This window comes from Chironomus tepperi, unplaced genomic scaffold (genome assembly GCF_022539635.2).
Source record: "Chironomus tepperi strain 1889 unplaced genomic scaffold, CSIRO-AGI_Ctep_v1 contig_479, whole genome shotgun sequence".
NCBI lineage: Eukaryota > Metazoa > Arthropoda > Insecta > Diptera > Chironomidae > Chironomus > Chironomus tepperi.
In genome coordinates this window covers 139,993-158,775 of record NW_027226601.1, presented here as the reverse complement: position 1 = coordinate 158,775, position 18,783 = coordinate 139,993, and the positions used below count along the sequence as shown (strand labels likewise).

At 33.6% G+C, this 18,783-nt stretch overlaps 1 pseudogene; it reads right to left on the bottom strand.

Annotated features, from left to right (window-relative positions):
• Positions 1–11,751: 11,751 nt before the first annotated feature.
• The window catches only part of LOC139099654 (lachesin-like), a 44,326-nt pseudogene continuing 37,294 nt past the window's right edge, over positions 11,752–18,783 (bottom strand).

Here is an 18,783-nt window from a genome sequence, read left to right as displayed (position 1 = left end):
TGAATGGAAATTGGGAGATTATTGTAAAATTTTAGGTTAGAACATCATCATTATACCCGAAACACACATGGGGTAGAAATGTCCAAACCTGCCTCCAAACTACAGTCGCAACGTCCTAAGACCGGTGAATGTAGGCTCCTAACAATAACAAACCAGGAGGCAACGTATTAACATCGGTGAATTAAGGCTAATAGCAAGAACAAACCTGAACACCTGCGGGGTTCACTAGGGTTAATGCCAGAGTTGCAAAAACAAGTATCTGTGACAGGCAAAAACCGTACAAATTTTTGATAATTTGTATGGTTTTGAAGGAAAAACCAATTTGTACAGTTTTTGCCTGTCACTGGCACCTGTTTTGCAACTCTGGTTAATGCTCCCTATTGCAGACAAATATACCGCTTTTTGGTACCGTAATTGCATTTCTGAGCCATGAAACCACCTCTTTACTTGTTGAATACGTCACCATATGAACGGTGAGACTCAAAGTTGCTCCAACAGCCCCTAATGGTTTCCTTTAATTTTACAGCGAAAGTGCAGCATTTTTGTTGATTTGACAGTAAAAACTTGATTCTAAATAACGATTCCCGAGCGGGAATCGAACTCACGTTTCACGATTATCAATCACATGCTCCTACCAATGAGCTATCGAGGGTTATTCTTCGATACAGCAAAGTATCACAAATAAATTATACATTTTTCAGTATCCTCCTTACAAAATCCCATTTTATCATAATTTCCAAAAAAAAACTGAATACTTACCAGATCACATAACTCAACAATCAGTTAACAACACTTTCTTACTTACTTTACTTCTTATAGACACACAAAACTAAACATTGAAATTTTTCGATCAATTTTTCACCCCATTCACATGTTTCAATGCTTCTAAGCTACACGAACCTCAACATTTACTTCTAAAACTGAAAACATATGGAAGGAGATAAGTAAAAAATTGTTAGCATCATCCCAGAAAATTCTCATCCCAATTCCAATATTTTTCGAAAAATACACGAACCACTTCTGCTTTCGATATTGATTTTCACTTGATTAGAAGCACAAAGGACGTAACATCGTTCAGTCAGGCAAGCAAGGAATATAGTAAAATGGATTGTTTGCAATTAAGTGTTGCGGTCGACACGAGAGTAAGAGATTAACTCAAAGGAATTTAATGAAAATTGGTTGGATATAAGAAGGAAGTTTGGGGAAAAAAATTATTCAAATATTTACATTGCGAATCAGCGATGGATGGAGTGAAATGAGGATCATTTGACGATGTAGTTGTAGAGTTTTGAGGTTAGTTTTGGAGACGGGGAGATTGTGTGGCTGTGAATATTGGAGAAAATGAGATAAAATGTGACATTTTAGGTTTTAAGTCATCTGAGCTGAAGTTCTGTCGATTTCGACTGACAACTGAGTGATTTTATGTCCAACTATCGGTCACGGACCTTATTTTGAGATCCAGCTCTGTCGTTGCGTATTACGACAGTTCTGCATTTTTGAATTATTATATTATTATTATTTCTAATGTCAAGTTATATGAATTATTTTCCTCATTCTTTAATTACTATTGTTCACAAATGATTAATTATTTACAATTACACAATGTTATAATGTATTTACAATCGAATTATATTGTACAAATTGTGCGATGATATCTAACGGACTTTACGAATTCAAATATTCGCATCTCTTTTCGAATCTTACGTTGAGACCCCTTTTACGAAGATCTTGCCCTTTGAAACCGAACGTGAAAGAGTAAAGTCGCGTGTTCGCACAATTTTTCAAAAAATTTCCAATTTTAATAGTTTTGAGTGTTAATTAGTGCACAATAAATAGTGAAATTAAATGAAAATTATAAACTAACTTTACTCGTGTTCACATCTTTTTTGAAAAATTGATCTTTTTTGAAAAATTGATATCTTTTTTGAAAAATTGATCCTTGTTGAAAAATTCAATCTTGTTGAAAAATTTGAAAAGTGGAAAAATAAAAAAAGTAAATTTGAGGTTCATTTATTACAATTAAAAAATTATAAGTGAATATAACTTGCAAACTCACGAAAAGTGAAATTAAAGTGTTAAAGAAGTGATAAGTAATCGAGTTTCATTAAAATCGCCAAATTTCGCGCGTAAAAGTCTCGTGGAAAAATATTCGCCAAAAATATTTGTCACCGCGTGAGAAGATCAAAATCTGCTGGATTATTATCATCATCAGAGCCGTTTGAGAAGCTTAGTCGCAGTCAAATCGACCAGAACACCTCTGTAGTGAGTACACATAAATTTATAACCTTATTTTGTCTTTTTTTTTTCTTCCCATTAAAAAATTCAAATAATTTGTTGAAAAAACAAATTCAACAAAACAAGAGCCTACAGAGGCACGAAATTCTGGTCATCAAGCTATACAAGAAGCACAAACCATCATAGTCGCCGTCAAGTGGCGACTTACCGCTATTCAAAAGGCACTTTCAAATTTTTCATCACTTTCAATTTTTCACATTCAACATCATAGTCGCCGTCAAGTGGCGACTTACCGCCGTGCAAAAGGCACAAACATATTAGTTTGAAGCTGGGAAATTCGTCGAATAAGGGACGCATCATTTCGTCAGTCACTTGCAAAAAAGTGCATCCAGTTAGTCACTTCCAGTTATAAGTGCAATCGTGAGTCACAACAAGTGTGCAAAATTTTCAAGTCGTCATCAATCATCGAATTTCTCCACGTTATCAACCTGCTATCAGTGCAATTATTCGGCAACTTCTGAAGGAAGTGTATCATCACATTAAAGGGGAAACGTCAAGTCGTCGAACAACAAGACGCACATTTTATCAGTCACATCAAGTCGTCGAACAAAAAGACGCACATTTTTTTTTTTGTCATTCACATCAAGTCGTCGAACAACAAGACGCATATTTTTTTGTCATTCATATCAAGTCGTCAAACAACAAGACGCATATTTTTTTGTCATTCACATCAAGTCGTCGAACAACAAGACACATATTTAATCATTCATATCAAGTCGTCGGACAACAAGACGCATATTTTTGTCATTCACAAATTGTTGCACAAACAAGTAGCAATTCTCATAGGGATACGTTGCAAGAAACGCATTCCATACTTCAAATAAAGTGATCAAGTCACTTTAATATCAGTCCATCTACAACAACGAATCAGAATGAACGTCGAGGATTTAGGCAGTCTCGCACAATGGTTTTTAAACGACCACAACGCAAAAGCCGAATATAGAGCGAAGAACCCGACGAGCAAGATCGTCAACAATTATATATTCGCTATTGATTTAGTGAAGGACCATGTACGATGTGGATTAAACGATGCATGCAAATGGTTTGAAGCTCAAGAGGAAGAACAACAACATGAAGATCTACAAAAATTAGTTTTGTGTATCACGTGTGATAGAATTTATCACTTACGCTGTGCTGGATGTAATGTTACATCTTTAACTGAAGTTCAACTACCATGGATGTGCCAGTATTGTTTAACCAATCCAATGAATGCAGCAGCACAAGCAGTAGTCAGCTCAGAATATTACATGATGCCATTTGATGAGAGAATCAAACAATTTATTAAGGAAACAAGTCATATCGTTCATCAGTCAGAGGAATCAAGTTCCGATTATGATGAAATGATAAATGAATCGTTGCACATTAATGCAAATGGATCACTGTCGTCACATAATTTAAGGACAGACTTCAACAAGTTACAGAAGAAATTCAAGTCTATTAGGCAATCCAATAAAGACTTGAAGTCTCTTGTGCTCGCACAGACGGAACAAATTTCTCAAATTATGGGATTTTTGCAATCATCGACAATGAATGGAAGCACTATTGGGGCAAGATCCAATAGTGGCACGTATAATACTGCTGATCATGCAAGAGATCAAGAAGCATCATTTACTAATGCTGTCTTGAATGCAAATAGAGCATCAACGCGATTAGATGATGAAATTCGTCAGTCATCACGTGTCATCAATGAAATGATTGGAGTTCATGGAAAGCATGAAGGTCCTCAGTCCTTACCTAATCAACAAAACAATAGTGCATCTGACAGTCACATTGAAACAACATTGAGGCAACTCAATAAGCTGTCAATAAACGAAATAAGGCGCAACTTGCCCAAACTTGAAAAGTTTGATGGTAATCCAGAGCGATGGTTATCATTTGAGCGAGCAGTAATGAGGAATTGGGCAGAAGGAGAATATACGGATGATCAAATGAAGTCTCATATAAGACAAGCGTTGACGGGACAAGCCCTAGCACGCATTGATAGTCTATATATGAATATGTCATCACAAAGAATGATGGACTACCTGAAAGATAGTTTCGGGAATTCAAACATCGTCGTCGAGAGTGCTCGAAACAAATTGTTGAGCACCAAGCTATCAAGACCCTTAACTCATGCTTCATGTGTAGAGGTAACAACAAGAATAGCAAACTTTATGGCAGCTTGTAGTTATGCTGGCATAACAATTGCTGATACAAGCATCTCATCCAGGCTACATGGACAACTGGAACCATATCATCAAGAGCTGTATTACAAATTTTATTATGAGAAACATCCTGAAGCCACAACAAGAATGGAGAGATTGGATGTTCAGTTTGAGTTTCTGAATAATATTTCGAAAACTCTTCCACTAGGGAATTTCAAATTTGAAGAGGAGAAGGCAACAAAGAATAAATCGAAAGATTACCAAGTGATGACAGCTTCGGTCATCAACAACCCAGCTAACGTATCAGCATTTACTCCAGATTCTTATAAGTATGAGATACGTGATAATCAAACAGCCAAGTACCTTGGTTACGATATGAATAAAGTTAAGCAATTGCCCAAAAAATGTGAGATTTGTAACAAAACAAATCATTTTGCGGTGGAGTGCAAGACTTATCGCGAATTAAGAATGGATGGCAAGTACAACCTTGTGAGGTCCAAAAGATTATGCATGAATTGCATACTTACATCTGGTCACATGGCAAGTGAGTGTGACTTAAAGGCAGGATGTGGATTCAAAGTGGACAAGACCACTAGATGTTCTGCGAAACATCATATTACGCTGCATCGAGGAAACACTTCGACTAATTTCTCGAAGACTTTTAGAAAACAGCATCGTAGACAAAATACAAATGCAAATGCAGCAAGAGCAAAGGAGAAAATCGAAGAGCATCAGCAATCACAACAAGCAACAATATCAAATCAACCAGAAGCATCAGGTGTGAATAATCATATTGCTGCTGTCGTTCATCATGGACTTCCAAATCAATTACATGTAGTGCAAGGCTATCCATGTCATCCACCAAAGGATTTGAATCAAGTCAAACCGTATGCAACATTTACAATCAGTAGGCAACTTTGTGCCGTAAATGAAAGTTCAGAACGTACCATTAAATTGTTCAAGACAATTTTCTATGGACATAATTGTAATGCAATTGGTTACGCTATAGGTGATTCAGCAGCAGAAATCACATTAATTAAAAGAGATTTGGTGGATGAATTGGGAATAACTGGCGAGAATTGCATCATAGAACTGCAATGGACGGACTCATCAAAGAAGTTAGTCGATGCAATAAAAATTAAACTGAAGATTTCTGGAGTAGGAAATGGCAGTGAAATAATTGAGTTAAACAACTGCTATGCTGTCAATGATTTATCGCTTCCACCACGGACACTGAATGTTGAGGCATTGAAGAAACAATTCCCATATTTGAGGAAAGTACCGTTTGCTTCATATGAAAACGCAGTGGCTTCTATACTCATAGGTTCTACACATGCTTACCTATTTGAAGCTATTGAACCAGTCATTCAAGATGGACAGAATAAACCGGTGGCTTTGAAGAGTAAGCTTGGATACACGATTTATGGAGGTGCATTAGAGTGCGTGCATCATGCATTTACAGTCAACATGCATCAAGGAGGTCCAGTAGATATACAAGACGCGAATGAAGAATTGAATAGGATTTATACTTATTCATGTGCAATTGAAAGCTTAGGAATAAAGCCAATGCATAATCATCTGAAGAAAGATGAACAATTAGCAATCGAGAAATTAGAGAAAGGAATGAAAATCCTGCCGAGTGGCTCAGTCGAAGTTCCGCTAGTATGGGCATCGGACAATCCTGTGCTACCAGACAACTATCCAATGGTCTACAAGAGACAAATAGCTCAAGAAAACAAATTGAGAAAGAATCCTGAATTGCTGGAAGCATTCAACAACAATTTCATTGAGTTAATTAATGAAAATTATGTCCGACCGGCAAGAGAGAAGGACATAAATGGAAACTGGCCCAACGTAAACTACCTTCCAATGTCGCTGGTAGTTAATCAGAATAAGCATCCAGTTAAGACACGTAATGTGTATGATGCGGCAGCTCGCTACCAAGGCACATCATTGAACGAGCAGTTATTAATGGGACCTAATTTGCTGGTGGATATGCTTAAACCCCTAATGAGAATGAGAATGAATAAAATAGCATTCACAGGGGATGTCAAAAGTATGTTTCATCGAATATTTATAAGTGAGCAAGACCAACAATGTCAACGGATTTTATGGAGATACAATTTAGATGACCCTCTGCAAATATACATTATGCAAGTAATGTTATTCGGGCCTAAATGTAGCCCGTTTGTATCACAGTTCGTCAAGAACAAAACAGCTGATAAATGGGAAGCAAGATTCCCAAAAGCTGCAAGAGCATTAAAGGATTTCACATATATGGATGACTTGATAAGCAGCGAGGAAACGGTTGAAGCAGCAGTTGAAGTAGCAACACAATGTATCGAGATCCTGAAGACAATCAACTGGGATTTAGTAGGATTTCAAAGTAACAGTTTAGAAGTCCTACAAGCTCTGAATACAGAAAATGTTAAGCGAGAAAGCATTGAGTTTATGACAGCTGAAGAAGCATCTTATACTACGAAGGTTTTAGGGGTAGCATGGAATCCCAAAACAGATGCTTATGAATTTAATTTAAATAAAAATGCGTTTATAAAACTGGTCACCGAATGTGGACATAAACCAACAAAACGTGACCAATGCTCTACTATAGCAAGAATTTTTGATATCCTGGGACTGATAAGTCACTGCATTATAAGAGGCAGAATTTTACTGCAGCGGTCCTGGAGGAAAAAGTTAGGATGGGATGAAGAGATTGACGATGATGAGCACAAGGCTTGGTTAAATTGGCTGAACGATTTGGAGAAGGTATCGTTATTGAAAATACCACGTTTAAGATTTCCATCCTACAATATGACACAAGCTGCAACACTGGAACTGCATACATTTTGTGATGCCGGCAAGGAGGCAATTGCAGCTGTTTCATACTTAGTTGGAACATTCAATGGATATAGGCAAGTTAGTTTTGTCATGTCAAAAGTAAAGGTAGCCCCAAAAAGGGTACCAGATTTAGTCGCACACTTGTCGTCATCAGATGAACAATGCAGTCTAGTCATCAATGAGGATGTCCAACTGGACGATGAGGAATTGACAACTACCGCTACAGAGAAATAACTTTGGCGGGGGTCGAGGATGTCGTTGCGTATTACGACAGTTCTGCATTTTTGAATTATTATATTATTATTATTTCTAATGTCAAGTTATATGAATTATTTTCCTCATTCTTTAATTACTATTGTTCACAAATGATTAATTATTTACAATTACACAATGTTATAATGTATTTACAATCGAATTATATTGTACAAATTGTGCGATGATATCTAACGGACTTTACGAATTCAAATATTCGCATCTCTTTTCGAATCTTACGTTGAGACCCCTTTTTACGAAGATCTTTCCCTTTGAAACCGAACGTGAAAGAGTAAAGTCGCGTGTTCGCACAATTTTTCAAAAAATTTCGATTGTAAATACATTATAACATTGTGTAATTGTAAATAATTAATCATTTGTGAACAATAGTAATTAAAGAATGAGGAAAATAATTCATATAACTTGACAGTAGAAATAATAATAATAATAATATAATAATTCAAAAATGCAGAACTGTCGTAATACGCAACGACATCCTCGACCCCCGCCAAAGTTATTTCTCTGGAGCGGTAGTTGTCAATTCCTCATCGTCCAGCTGGACATCCTCATTGATGACTAGACTGCATTGTTCATCTGATGACGACAAGTGTGCGACTAAATCTGGTACCCTTTTTGGGGCTACCTTTACTTTTGACATGACAAAACTAACTTGCCTATATCCATTGAATGTTCCAACTAAGTATGAAACAGCTGCAATTGCCTCCTTGCCGGCATCACAAAATGTATGCAGTTCCAGTGTTGCAGCTTGTGTCATATTGTAGGATGGAAATCTTAAACGTGGTATTTTCAATAACGATACCTTCTCCAAATCGTTCAGCCAATTTAACCAAGCCTTGTGCTCATCATCGTCAATCTCTTCATCCCATCCTAACTTTTTCCTCCAGGACCGCTGCAGTAAAATTCTGCCTCTTATAATGCAGTGACTTATCAGTCCCAGGATATCAAAATTCTTGCTATAGTAGAGCATTGGTCACGTTTTGTTGGTTTATGTCCACATTCGGTGACCAGTTTTATAAACGCATTTTTATTTAAATTAAATTCATAAGCATCTGTTTTGGGATTCCATGCTACCCCTAAAACCTTCGTAGTATAAGATGCTTCTTCAGCTGTCATAAACTCAATGCTTTCTCGCTTAACATTTTCTGTATTCAGAGCTTGTAGGACTTCTAAACTGTTACTTTGAAATCCTACTAAATCCCAGTTGATTGTCTTCAGGATCTCGATACATTGTGTTGCTACTTCAACTGCTGCTTCAACCGTTTCCTCGCTGCTTATCAAGTCATCCATATATGTGAAATCCTTTAATGCTCTTGCAGCTTTTGGGAATCTTGCTTCCCATTTATCAGCTGTTTTGTTCTTGACGAACTGTGATACAAACGGGCTACATTTAGGCCCGAATAACATTACTTGCATAATGTATATTTGCAGAGGGTCATCTAAATTGTATCTCCATAAAATCCGTTGACATTGTTGGTCTTGCTCACTTATAAATATTCGATGAAACATACTTTTGACATCCCCTGTGAATGCTATTTTATTCATTCTCATTTGGCGATTCCGGAGGGTTTATCCAGCTCCAAGAAACCAGACATAACAAGCCTACAAATGGATAAAGCCACCAAAAATCCATTACATCTCTCGACAGCATCACCACCGACAATCGAAATGATACTCGAACATTTTCCAATTGATTTTTTATTCATAGACATTTCCACAAAAACTTCAACTCAATACAGCACACAAGACAATCATCTTGGGACTCATAAACGTTTATTTACTTTATTTTAATACAAAAAGAACAACACACTGCGTTCAACTGAGATTGCTGGAAATGTTATGGCTTGTAAATGGTATTTTTAAGATGAAACTCGTCCCAAGTGAGATTTGAAGCAATTTTCTTTTTTTCATGGCTTTCTGACTTCCTTCATCATATACATCAACTCATCTATCTTCCTGTATATCATTGTACAAATGACTTTTCTTCTACTTCCTCTTTTTGATACTTTTTTATTTCCAGCAATTCACTATTGTATGAGATGTGTTTTTTTGCTTGCTTCTTTCGATTTTATATTGGCATGATCTATGTGGAATTGCTTTCCTGTAATTTTATTCGTTCGCATATTTATGATGTTTTGAAAGAAAGTTTAAGGCTGTTTTCACGGGGGAGAATTTTTATGTGTACGTTGTGTGTGAGTAAAGGTGTGAGTAGGTTTGGTGAGATATTGACGACACAAATCAAAGAAGTCATAAAAATCTGAGATGTTTATTGGAAATTTTTGAATTATTGGATGTGATTTATTTTAGTGTTTTAATAAACAATTCTTAGAAATTTTTTCGGGAACTTCAGCATTCAACTTCATGTGAAATTCGAATCAAATTTAAACGTTTAAACTAGTTTTGTTCCAAACTAGCCTTACATATAGGATTTTAAAGATATTTGAGTAGGCTATTCAACACATTGTCACAAATCTGTCTTTATCATTTTGAAGAAGAGTTCATTCAAAAATGGAAGTCTTCAGACAAAAAAAAGGCCTGCTGCCTTGGTCAAACTATAAGATACATCCAAAAACTGCAGACTTTCGCACTTAATTAAAAAATTAAAAAATTTCCATTTTTTGCTCAAGAAAAAACTAGTCATCTAGATCAATAGCATAACAGGGCTTATATCTCGAGCGACACAAATGAAGCAAACTCCGCCATAGATACGTTCATTAACTAAATGGAAGCCGCATCATTAGAGAAGATAAAGGACCATTTGTGGGTATAAAAACATTCATGACGGAGACATTAAAGCACCGTTGAGTCTTCTTTATTTGTTTCGCCTTTTCTGATTTAATAATAATAATAATTGTATATTTTTTCAATTTTACTCAAATTTTTGTTTATGGTCTACTTCTTCCCAACAATACTATTTTAAATATTTGGTGAATATAAAGTGATGTTCAACCTTGGTGGTAAGCTTCGACCGGCGGTAGCAAAAAATCTATACCCCTCTTTACTTGGTTCATATTTATTTATACCCATTAAATGATAAAATAAAATATCGTGTCATAAAAATTTTCAAATTTCTAATTTAATAAAGAATTTATTTGAACTTTAATGTCATATCTATTAAATTAAAATAAAATTTAATTTAAATTCATTTACATTAAAGTATTCAAATCCTATATTTAAAATTGACCCAATAGCCAATGACACACAATACTAAACCTCAGACATTGATCTACAAATTGTCCCAATATTTATCCTGTAAAAGAAAACTTCAAAGGTAAATTCTTTTGATCTGTAAAGCAAGAATTCCATTCAAAGTTTGTGGATGTAAAAAAATTACATTTTAAGATATTTTTGGAATAAAATAAGATAAGGCAGGATGTTTATGTATATATTTTTGATTTTATTTACAACACTTGACCACAATGTTCTCTGCTTTTTTTCATATATTTACAATTTTTATTTAACAATGACTTTAATTTTATTAAATAATATATAATATATATAATTTTGATAAATACCTTTTTTTTGCTTTGATTAATTTATTAAATTTAACACTAAACTTCATTTTCCTATTTGTCATCAAAAATCTTATCCATGGCAATGGATTTACTGATATCAAAGGGACTCAAGAATCAAGAGATGACTTTTTTTATATTCATAAAAATTTGGTTTATTAGACACTATAAAGTCTTGTTTTATTATTGCAAAAGTTTTTGCTTTAATTTTTACTATTTTCAATGCATTTTTTTTTCTTTTTTTTTGTTATAGATAGCCACTAAATGGAATACTTTTATGTCCGTTTTTTGAGGTTATAGTCAACAAAAATTTTAAAAAATAATTCTTTAAAAGTTGTGAATTTTTAAAAAAAGTTAAAACTTTTTGTAAAATTAACTTTTAAAAGAAAATCAAATTTTAGAAAAAAATTCAAAACATCAGGAAATTTTAAAAAAATTAAAAAAATTGAAAAAGTTAAAAAAATTCAAAAATTTTAGTAAATTTATGAATAAAAAAAAAATTTAAAATTTTTGAAAAATTTAAGAATTGAATTTTTTTTAAAAAAAATTAGCAATATAAAATTTTTAAAATATTTAAAAAATTGAAGATTTAAAAAAAAAATTTCAAATCTTTAAAAAAAATTAAAAGATTTTTATAAAAATTTATCAGTTAAAAATTAAAAATAATTTATATCCGGATTCTGCTCAATTTTTTTAATTTAAAAATAATCTAAAATTGAACTCTAAATAATAATAATAATTACCATAATAATCAGCAACACAAAACAATTTAAAGCGCCCTAATTCAAATTACACTCCAAAAAATTTTTTAAAAAGAAACTTAAAAATTGCCAAAAAATTAATAAATGATAAATAAATTTCCATCTTTAGTTTATCTTGGTTTTTGGCACTTTTGATTATTGTATTTGAGTATATGAGTAGTTTTTGCTGAATTATTATTTTTATTTATTTACTATAAATTTTAGAATTTTTTTTGTTGACGGAATTGAAATTATGGATGAAATTATTTTACAAACATTTCAGTGTCGATAGATATAAGTAAGAATTCACAATCCCTGGACCAAAATGTGTCCAAGTCTGGAATTAAATCCTAGATTCGGTCAATTTTGATCTCGGAATTGAAATCTTTGGATTTAAGTGAATTGAAGAGACCCTAGCAAGAGAAATTTCATACATCTAAAGTTACGGTTCATGAGACCGATATCAAAGATTCCTAGAAGCTTCCTAGTTTCCATATGCAGAAGCTTTGAAGAATTCACATGAAGTCTTGATCTCGGTCTCCGAAACTTGGAATTCAGGATACTTTTCTAGAAAAATAAGTAACTGTGCCTCTGAAAGCTAGTTCTTATTAAAAATACATCGATTTTAACAGTAATTCATGTGATTCATCTCAAGACACCTGACCATTCAGAGTAATTTGCAGCATCCTTCCTTTTCAATCTCTCATTATCAACGACACTGATTCAAATGCTTTTTATATTAAAATTCAAATTTTTAAATTTAACAAACTTCAATTAAGGCAAATTTCCTACAAAAATCAAATCTTTAAGCTCAAGTAAGAAGAGATTTAATGTTGCAAAAACTAAAATATTGCACAAATTTCCGAAATTTTCAACAATTTTTTAACAAAATTTAAATAAATTAAATTCGATGCCAAAAATAAATTTTCATCTACAAATTAGTTCCAAAAACTTTTATATTTTTATTTTATTTTCTTCATAAGTTTTTCAAATATTTTTTTCATCTATTTTTGCTTTCGTTTATATGAAATTCTTTAATAAATGAGTGTTACGCGATATAAAGCATAAGTATGTATGATATTTATGTATATCTGTCATTTTTGTTTCTACCTTAAATTATTCGCATAGATATATGTCCTTAATGACTATAATATATACACGTGTGTCACAATTTTCAGTGTGCATTGCAGTTATAAATGAATAATTATCATTATTATGTACAGTATGTAACATAAAATTAACTAGTTATATAAAGTTTTTCTCCTTACGTATTTAATATCAAATGACATTTTCCTTTTCATCTATAAATTTTTGGGGACGATGGTCGTGCAAAATAAAAAAAATGGATCTTAATCTTAAAGTCATTATCATCAACAAAATTCCTCATGTTGTTCATGCTGAGTATTAATCTTTAATTAAAGTCTCAAATATTTACAAACGAGTAAAAGAGAAAGAGAGAGAGAGAAGGAGATAGAAGAAATTGGGATAAAAAATTCATGAGCTTAATGAAACAGTCCTAAAGCAAAAATTAAATGTGCCACTAGACGGTCATGTTGAGAATTAAAAATAAAAATCTCTTTTTGCATTGGGAAATTTCCAGTGGATCATTAAAAATTAATCAATTTCGATGTAAATGGAACTTTTTGGTTGAATCTTTTTAGGGAGTTTTTGTCAGAATTTTTGAAATTTTTGTGGAGCTTTTCCAAATATTTTCCACAAAAGTGAGCATGGTCAATTATATTGATAAGCATTACTTAGGGAACTATGTTCATTGTCTGTTAGGGTCTGGGTGCTGACTTGTTCGAAACAGATTGTAATGTTACTGCTACCGTGCTGAGACATGGAGTATACTTATATCCAAGTGGAAGTTAATTGGCAAATTTGAACATTTTTGACAATCCGACTGAAACCAGACTCTAACTAAACTGTCGTTTCGGCGATGTGGTGGCAACTTTTGAGTCTGACACTCTAACCACTTGGCCATTGCCACTTTTTCGCTACTCAAGTGGCAACAATTGAATTTGTGTTAGGTTTTTTTAGGATTATTACAGAGTTGTAAGATAGGTGAATGGAACTATTGCCTCTGGCAAGACAATGCTTTTGCCTAGTCAAGCCTGCAAGAAGCATCTTTGACAGAAAATCAAAGGTGACAACTCAGAACTATTGTTTATAGACTGGGAAATGGCTTAACATACTGGCAGTCAACTTTTATTTTGAAATCTGCCTCGTAACTCCTCTTTCGAAACCCAATCCCTAACGAAGAAAATGAGCATACCAAATAAGAATGTTCATGAGTCTTCTTAATCCACAAATTGAGCTCAATTTCGTAAACATTCTCATGAGCATGCTCCTTGTGTTTTCGGACATATTATCATCCCTGAATTCTGACAAAATTCTCCTAATTAATTCCACAAAAAATGCTCAAAAAAATATATTTTAATTAAAAATGTGTTAATTTATTAAATTTTTAATCAATAACAAGAAAGTGCTGAATGAATTCTAAATTAGTTCACCTTTCTATAAGAGCTTTTAAAGGACTTTCGTTGTTGAATACCAAAGTAAAAAATATTATTTAACATTTTACTGCACGTAATGAGAACTTTTTTTGGTCATTATATTAGATTTCATGATATAACAGAAGAAGGAAAATGAAATAAAAAGAAAAATTTTCATATTAAGTCATTGGAAATTTTGAGTCGTAATTATGAGATGCATAGGATTATGTAGATGGGAATTGGTTGATTTATGAAGAGGTGCTGGCGTCAAAAATCTCAAAATATTATCTTTGTGTCTACATTTTGAACTAAGGGTGTGGAACTAATCGAACATAATTAAATTGTGATTAATCAGTTCCTCGCCAATGTTCTGTTCATCTTGAAGACACTATGTGAATCTAGAAAGTCACCGTCTTAGTAATTTTACTGTCAATTTCAAAATTTTGCATTCAAAATAGTGCCATGATGCCTAATTGGAGTAGCACTGATGCCAAAATTAGATTGATGCCCGAGTGGAATCTGTAGTCATTAGTCATGGCAAGTTCCACAAATGTCAAGTTTATAACTAAGCATAAAACTGCCACAGTCTGTTCCAATCGTCAAATCTGCTGATTTTCGAGTATTTCAAGTCCATATAAATTCACCCTGCCATTTAAGGACATTAACTTAAATGACCATTTTCTAAAACTCCAACATCCACAGCCAACCAATATCACCATCTTCAATATTATGCACCTCCAAAAATCCCCTCAAAATTCCTTCACAATAAAAACTCATCATATCAATTTAAATTTAATACCATAATTATTAGGGATGGTTATCACCTTGTAAGGGATTTACTATAAAGTAATCGATAATAATTTGGATAAAATTACACTAAACACGGTCGACATGAATGATACAATTAATAAAAAGTTACTAGTTGATGCTTTGCTGCTGTTAATGAGATTCGATTGTGCGTCCTTAAAGAGACGTCCATTACTGCCAAATATGCTTTCATCATTTTGGTCTTCACTTCGAATTGCTTCATTATCCTATATTTGAGTAGGCAGAAAAAGGAACAAAAAATTGTCATGTCATGTAATATTCAACAGCATTTAATTACCTCGTCATTTGATCCACTAATATCGTCATAATTATTGTAACGATTCTGCTTCTTCTTGTGCAGTTCCATTTCTGTATGAAATAATAAAAAGGAATGAAAAATTAGAGTTGAAATTTCAGCAGACTCTGTACATGCATAATACATGAGCCTATAAACAGATCAACGATAACATAAATAACAACTTTAGCTGCTGCTGCTGCTTTTTTATATTTTAAAATGAAACAAATTTGTACATTTTATGCAGTGCGCTGCTTTGTGCTTAGAACTTACTATGGAATGGGAAATTTTCCATTTTTATGTATGAACATGAAGGAAAAAGTTTTTCTTTGCAATTTTATTGTTTTTTTGGAAGAGATGAAAAATTGAAAATGAATTTAAAGAGAGATAAATTTTAAAGTTAGGAGAAGTGAAGTTGTGGCTTTTTGAACTTTTTAAGGTAGTGAAGAGAAGTTAGTATTTGTTATATCGACACTAATGATTGTGAGATTGGCTTCAGGTAGGATTCAAAGCTAACTTCTCAAAAAAGAGGAAGTTGTAAGATTTGAAAACTGGAGCTTCAGCACTCAGTAAGAAAAGATTTAACCATTCTGATATGAAAGATCCAGAGCTTCACGTTATATGGTTCTTAAGGCTAATGACAGTTTAAAGAGTGAGGGTTCGTGGCCCACCGCACTCAAACCGAGATCTACAGTTTAAAGTGGGATATGAACCACTCCTTTGACGATATTACTGACTCGACGACAAAGTACTCAATAAAATACGTTAAATCCAGCTAGAACACTAACTAAAATTTAACGGAATTTGATTGGAGTTGGCGGTTTTACTGCTTAGTTTCTCTCTCTGGAATACAATCTCGTCCTAAGATATTAACCAACATATGACTTGATATACTGATGTTTAGCAAACAATTAAAAATACAGCATATTCAGGAACGTAGCTTCAGGATGAAAATTGGGGCAAAAATGCATAAATTTCTAATTTTTCGATCTCAAGAACCTAATCAAGAGCATATTTAGGGGAGAAGGTAGTTCAATTTCAATCCAAATCCTGTACCCAAAACAAAACATTCTTGACTATGCCTCTGTGCTCTCTTCTACTTTAAATTATACAATCGTTTATTTTTCGCGGCACACCTTGGTTATAAGCTTCGACTAAAACCGCACAAGGCATGGTTAATGGCATTTTACAATCCCTGTTATACCTAACTGAGTAAAGTTACCTAAATGAGGGTATTCATGAGTATACTTTTTCAATATAATTGAGCATGCTTAATGTTGTAAGCAGACCCATGAGCTTACTCCTTGTCTGATCAGAATAAATACACTGTTTTGCAACTATTTCAAACAAGTTCAAAACTATCTATTTAAACTTGTAAGCATAGTCTATAATTCATATCAAAAACAATTTCCAGCCTTAAAGCCTCCAATCCTGACACAGAAAAAAAAAATTGAAAAACTTGATTCCGCATCAACAACAAAAAAATACTCATGTAAATTGCGGTAGTAACAATTTTTATCTTTATAGTTTCATCTACATTTATGTGCGGAATAAAGTTAAAGTGCTTAAAATAGGAAGGGAAAGAAATTGATTTTCAACCCTACAAAAAAAAAGAGATTTTTTTTATGTTTCGAGAGGCACCAAAAGGGTCAAAGTACTGTATGCATGTAATTTCTTTAAATGAGACAAAATGTTTGAATAAGAAATTTATGCTGAATAATGTTGAAATTTACATGATAACTTTAATGTTTGCAATTTTGATGCTGCTTGTTGTGATGATGGATAAAATGAAATAATTCTGTGATTCGTGGACAAAAGGGATTAAAAGAGGGGATCAAGGCAGAATTTTTTGATGTGGAATTTTTGTTTAGAATTTTTATTTAAAATATTTTTTTGATGAAATGTTCAAATATGCTCGTTGGGGTTCAGCATTCCCGAGCAGTACATCTGAGAGACACAAATGAAGAAGACTGCGCCACGAAGTTTTTAAGGCTCCACTTAATCAACTATGGCGTCCATATGGCTGCCAAAAATGACTATACCATCTAGTCATTAATACCAAATGGAAGCTTCCTTTTTTTCGCAGCCATGTGGATCCCAAACGGAGAGGGCACATTTGCGTCGCTCGGGATAATGCATTCACCAGAGGAACCGCTGCGTCGTCATATTAATGGAAAGAAGCGAAGTTGACTGTACTCTAGCGGCTGATTTCGGCTCATTTTTGAAGCTAATTCGTCGCATTGTGCAGCTCGGGCTGTTCAGAATGTAATGAAATATTTTTCGAGGACCGTCGAGTTTTGTGTCCAGTGATTCACAAAAAATAGCTCCAAAAAACTAGAGCAACTGTAACAAAATTTAATCTTCAATTGCCATTTTCATATTCAAATCTCCTTGAAACTTCACAAATTGTTGTTCCATCAACGAACAACTAACAAATCAGTAACAATAAAAACAATGGTTCATCAAAGCAGCATTCAGTTTTCATTGTATACTCACCATACAATCGTATTGTGCCCTCTGCATCTCCAATACTGTTTTTCGAGATGCATTTATATCCACCAAAATCAGATTTTTGTGTTTTTCGTAGTACTAAAGTCATTTGTACAGCATACATTGAGTTTTCTATTTCTGACATTAGATAGCGATCATTTGAGATTATCATCTCGCCTTTATGGATGTAAATGGAGGAGAAGAAGAAGAAAAAATTATCATAAAAATGTTGTGACTGGATGTTGAAAGTGTTGACAAGTTGTCGAAGGATTTCCATGGATTTTGTGAGTTATTTTCAATTTTTGGGAGACCAGCGATAGAGCTGGTACAGGAAACCAGAGATAGAACTGGTTTAGGTGCCATCTGAGGGAGGTTATGGATCACAATTGATCCCCGAGTGGACAAAAATACGATACACCTAGTTGATGGCAACTTAATATTCAGTTAAAGGCTAGTTCTATAGTTTTTCTGCCCACTCGAGATCTGTACCAGTAAAGTAAGTAAGCAGAGTTGCAAAACAGGTGTCTGTGACTGGCGAAAACCGTACAAATTCTTGATAATTCATATAGTTTTCCTTCAAAACCATACAAATTATCAAGAATTTGGACCGCTTTTGCCTGTCACAGGCACCTCTGTAAGTAATTAAGGATTTACAATTCCTTGAGAGTTTTTAGCACTGTAGAACCAAATTTCCACTAGATCCAAGGATTATCAATCTCATACCAACTTGCCAACCCCGACATTCATTTGAATATAATCCATAAATTAATAAATCAAGAATAAATATCCAGATAATTTCCATATGCACTCAAAATCACATTCATAAATAAATTTTCCACTTTAAATATTCAGACAACAGCGCACAACACACACAAAAAAAGAGCTGCTCAACATCGA